We start from the raw sequence: 6000 nt of genomic DNA on the forward strand, positions 1-6000 counted from the left end.
GACACCAGGTTAGCAGCGGCGCAGTGGGACGCCACGCGACCGTATGCCGGTTTCTCTCTATAACCTCCTGTCTGGCGGTACCTTGGGACGCTGGGTACTGTTGGCGCCACTGGTATATAGTGGGTGCATCAAATGATTTTCAGAACTGTGTTTTAAAAATAAAATGTTTGGAAACTGAATTGGAATTAAAAATATAATTGTTACCGCTTCTGGTATTTAATTGATGTCTTGGTTTTCGGGAAATATGAATAAAGGGTTTTGTGAAAATGTTTTAAAAGGGGAACCTTTCCAACCGAGAGAATTGTAAGGGTTTTGAGAGAAATTATTATTTCCAAATAATTATTATTTATATACCTATTACCGTGGTATGATAGTGTAGAGTAGTAGGGTCACTCACTGAGATGATTAGCATCTCACACTCTTAAATTCCGTTCCTCTAGGTACCAGGTTGTCGGTGTTCATTCGGAGCGGACTTGATCTTCATCGCTGTTTTACTTCGTGAAGTACCCTGTTCTTCTTTATTGCAGTTGTAATATTTCTTTCACTCTTGTTGTATTTATTTTGCACTGGATTACTGTATTTATTTTTTTTAAGTACTGCAATTTGTGGAACCAATTTGTAGTTTGTGGGAGGAATAAGGGGATATTTTTGAAGTGTGTTTTCAGTGCAGGTAAATTTGTGGTAAGTAAATCCCTTAGGGGAGGTGCTGCCGGATTTTCCGTTGGAAGGTTCGGTGGTATTTCCCTGGGATCAGGGCTGTCTAGGGTTCCGGAGGAGGAATTCTGGACGGGTCCTGACAGTTGGTATCAGAGCTAGCCCCATGATATTATACTGCACCATATGGAGGCGGCGAACCAATGTGGTCCATGTAGAGCTAGCCCCATGATCATGTTGCCTACGAGCCCGGGGAATTGGACGGCCAATATAGGCAACCACCCTGGTTTGTATTGGTAGCAGAGTGTCGGCGACAGTTGGAATCATGGATTACGTAACATGTAGAAGGTGTTGTACGTACCTCCATTACAAGCGTGCATATTTTATTTTATGCTATGGATTTTAAGATATGAATTTCAATGTGGAGTTTTAACAATTGCCTATGCAAGTTAGGTATATTTGAAAAATATATTTTATTATTTGTTTTATGTTATGGTTTTTCCAAAAGCGACTTAAGGGTAAGTATCGCCAATTAAGAATCCAAAGCAGGGTATCGTTGAGTTCAAAAAGGAGATCCTAAAGGAAGCACGTGATTCAATGTATGCGATACACCCCAAGGGTACCAAGACGTATGGAATGCTCACTGGATGACATGGTGGTTTGGCACGATAAAGGAAGTTGCAAGATCCGAATAAAGGTACTTAGGTCACCGACAAGTAAAGTAGGGAGATGTAAATATGGATTTCGTGCTTAAACTATCATTCACAAAGAGAAGGTACGACAGCGTTTAGAGAATCAAGCAAGCTCCGGATAGCGACTAAAGTTCTACTTGGTGGTTGATGAGGTTAATGAGATGAGGATGATTCCTTAGGCATGGTTGGATGTTTAAGCATGGTTATTTTTCATTCTAGAAGCTAAGATCTTGATATCTTATTTCCTTGGAGATTTAAGGTTCGTATTGATGGTGCTTCATCGATTCAAGGTGGTTGATATTGTTGGTGATAATTTACAATGATAAGGAGTATGATTTTTGGGACGGAGTTAGAATTTAAGGAGTGTGGAATACTTTATTGGGTTAAGGATCTAGTGATTTGTTCATAGTATTGGTGGTGATGCTAGAATTAAGATTTAAATTTCTTATTGCTTGAGGTGTGGATTCATGGAATTTATTTGAAATGGGGGAAACTTAGGGTTTTCAAGAATGATATTTGGATGTTGAGAATTTTATTCATGACCTTGATGAATTTAGTTAAAAGAAAGATTGATGTTTGTCGAGGTTAAGACTATTGGTTAATCAATGAGGAGCAAGGGTTTTATAATTGTAAGTACTAGGAGGGTAATCGAAGACAAGTGAATTAATCTCAACCTTAACTTGGTGATACCAGTATTTGAGGAAATTAGACTTAAGTTCTAATCTAACCTTTTAAAGTGCTGATCGAGTCACGAGAGTTGGTTGTTGGTTTAAGGATGCATGCTTTAGAAGCACCTTATGGTTAGCGTTCGACTATGACCAAGACTTGCAGATCGTGTTCTCGTGGACCAATTTGACTATCCTTAATTAGTGGGCATGAGAAGGAAAGTTGCACAAGAGGGAAGTTAAAGTCACTATTAGGCGAATGTAGTGGCAGATGCTTTGAGTAGGAAGGCTACTGGATCCCTTGCTCACATCCAAGTCATCCAATTACCTCTCATGGTGGAGTTGAAGAAGATGGGGGTGTTAATGCATATGCATCCTTCAGGAGTTCTTATGGCTAGCTTCCAGGTACGACCGGTGTTGGTGGATCGTATAGTAGAGACCCAAATGGAAGATCCTAAGTTGAGGACAATTAAGGGCAAGGTACAAGAAGGTCTTGATCCGGAATTTTCCATAAGGAGGGATGGAGCCCTCGTGTATAAAGGACGACTTTGCGTTCCGGATATCCCAGGACTCAAGCAGGAGATTTTGGAGGAGGCGCACAGCTCGATGTATGCGATGCATCCGGGAAGTACCAAGATGTACCGGACGCTTGTTAAGTATTATTGGTGGATTGGTATGAAGAGAGAAGTGGCAGACTTCGTATCAAAGTGTTTGATTTGTCAACAAGTGAAAGCAGAAAGACAGAAGCCTTCGGGACTACTCCAACCTTTACCGATTCCCGTGTGGAAGTGGGAAGAACTCAACATGGACTTCGTATTCAAGCTTCCTTCCACACCTAGAAGGTACGACGGCATTTGGGTAATCATTGATCGTCTCACCAAGTCGGCACACTTCCTACCGGTACGAGAACGTTTTTCACCCGAGAAGTTAGCCCAGTTGTTCGTGCAAGGCATACGTGGGATCAGTTCAAGATGGCCTTCTCTACTGAGTTTTGTCCTCCTACCTACCGTGAAGCAAGAAGGAGAGAGTTCGAGGAACTACGACAGGGGAACATGACGGTGACAGAGTATGAGAGGAGATTCCGAGAACTATCAGAATTCTACATGCACCTAATTCCCGACGATCACACGAAGAAGGTGAGGTTCATAGACGGATTGAAAGAGAGTATCGGCTACACCCTTTCTGGATCAGTACATCCCACCTATCAGTCCGCCAGGGATGCAGCGCTCGAGCTAGAGAGACAGGAGGAGATACACAGACCCTCGAGGCGCAGATCATTCGAAGGATCGTATAGCGGAGTACCTCGACAGGGGGCAGCTAAGAAGAGCCATAGCTCAGGCTCAGACAGTGATGGGTTAAGCCCACGAGGCAGATTCCAGAGGAGAGATAGTTATCGCATGCCCCAGCCAGCTCGCCATTCGATCAGTGTGGATACAAGCTCGTATCAGCAGTCACGCATTAGTTCTCCACGGATTTGTCCACTTTGTAGGGGGAATCATTCTGGGCAGTGTCAGATGGATGGTTTATGCTTTCGGTGTGGGCAGCCAGGTCACATAAGGAGGGATTGCCCTTATGGTAGCGGCAGTGTGCTAGAAGCAGGTCGACGGACACAGCATACGGGGATATTTCCAGGACAGAGTTTCCAGGGAAGTCAGCCAGTAGGAGTTTCTTCGGGATCAGTCCAGCCGTCTGCAGGATCGAGTCGAGGTAGAGGAAGGAGACCCCAGCAGACAAGTCAAGGCCGGGTGTTTGCTATGACGCAGCAGGGAGCCAGGACTACGCCCGACAATTTCACAGATCAAGTGATGGAAGCAGACCTGATCCTGTTGGATCTATCCGGACTTGGAGTAGTGTTGGGCATGGATTGGTTGGCAAGGAACTACTTAGTCGAGGAAGCGACATGGGAGCCCGAAGCGCAGGTGCGTGATCAGAACCCTTGTTTGTTCCAGTGACGTGCGGAAATTTCGAGGACGAAATTTTTGTAAGGGGGGAAGGCTGTAACACCCCGTCCCGAATCGCACCGGAATCCGTGCACGTTGACCCAGGTTGACCGTTGACCGTTGACCGAAGGGGTCAAAAGTTGACTTTTGACTCGGTGGGAATTTCGAGTTGACCAGGGTACCGTGGCGAAGTGCACGATGCCACGAGTTCGTAGACTAGTAGCACGTCGAAAACGGAGCTACGGTTTGAAAGTTATGGGCAAAACAAGTTGAAGTGTAAACTGTCTAAAAGGTGCCGGGAGTTGACTTTTTCTTGTGATGTAATTGTGAGTTGACTCTTGTATGGTTGTAAAGTACTCGTCGATACGAGTTCATAGACTAGTGGCACGCTTAAAACGGACATCCGGTTAAAAAGTTATGGACGTTTGAAGTTTACCGGATACCGTATTATTTTAATGTTTTTGGGTCGTGAACAGTGAAATGCCACGTGTCAGCTTCTGAGTGGTCCACGTGGCATGAACAGTGTCATGCAGGGTTTTAATTTTGAAAAACTCTCGGGGAAGAGAGAGAAAGAGAGAGAAGAGAGAGAAAGAGAGAGAGGAGAGAGAAAGAGAGAGAGAGGACCCGCCGGCCGCCGGTCATTTTCACGTTTTTCCGGCCTAGTTACCGTACACGCGCCGGCCAGCCAGATTGCCCACCTCATTTACGGCAAAACCTCCAAATTTCACGGCGAACGGCCGCCGGACGCGCCCGGATCGGACGTCCGAAGTTTGGCGGCGATTTTTCCCCCTCCACCGCCGGCCACCGCGAATCGGCACTATTCCGGCCGATATACAGTACACGCGCCATACACCCAGCATCCTCTCCTCAAGTCCGGCCTACCCACCAAAAATCACGGCCATCGGACCACCGACGCGCCGGGATCGGAGCGTTTTCCGGCGAGGGGTCGAAAATCTTCAAACGGTGATTTCTCCGCCGTCCGACCTCCGTTTTGCTCACCGTCGGTCCCGTTGGATTGCTCTCCTCACGATCTACAAATCTGCAAAATTTCACAGCAAACGGCCACCGTCGGAAATTACTGTTCCGGCGACGGTTGCCGGTGACGTGGCGGCCCGCCGGAAATTACTGTTCCGGCGAGTACCCCGAAAATTCCGGCCAGCTCCAGTCCGCAGTGTTCGACCTCCTGAACCCAAATCCGACTTCCGTTTCCGCCAATTCGCGACGGTTTGGGAGAATTGCGGAGCCGAAACCCGAAAAGCTTCTCGACGAAATTCAAACCCCGTCGGGTACGATCATCGAAAATTAAGACCGGATCTGTGATTAGCATCACTCGAGCTTCGATTCGGTATATAACTCGTAAATTCTAGATATCGTTTGTGTTTTGACCCCCCCGGGTACCGGGTATTATTTACCCGAATAAAATATTAATTTATTTGACTGTCTGTGAATTTTGTTCTAGGAGCACCGGTGAGTCGTAGAATTGATCCCGTAGTGGATCATGGGTTAATTGCGTGCTCCAGGTGAGTGACCCACCTTCAAATTAATTTTGGGAAATTTAATTGATGAATATATTATGTGTGAATTAAATATTTGGAATTTAATTTCTATGTGCCAAATATTTATTGAAATTATTGTAGAATTATTTATGAATTTATTGGATTTAAGAAAAGGCGAATTCTACAATTTATGCCATGTGGAATTATTTTATGGTTTTGAGGATTTTGAAATTGGTGTGGTTTTAATGGTAAATTGGGCACGATTCGATTTTCAAATATTTCAAGGAAAATATTTGGTTATGTTGGTGATTTCAATTTTTATGAAATATGCCCATAAAATATTATGGGATTTGATTATGATATTTCGAGAAATTATTTATGCTTGGAAAAAATGTGGATATTTGAATTGATGGATTTGGGAGTTGGTGGATTTGAAAATCATGGGATTTATGGTATTAATTATAAGGAAGTTGTGGAGAATTTCCCGGTTCAAGCGGATGGATTATGCCCGCTATGCTTATGAAAAATGTGAAATTTGTTTTAAATTTATGGA

Source organism: Ziziphus jujuba, chromosome 9 (assembly GCF_031755915.1).
Source record: "Ziziphus jujuba cultivar Dongzao chromosome 9, ASM3175591v1".
In the NCBI taxonomy this organism is placed as follows: domain Eukaryota; kingdom Viridiplantae; phylum Streptophyta; class Magnoliopsida; order Rosales; family Rhamnaceae; genus Ziziphus; species Ziziphus jujuba.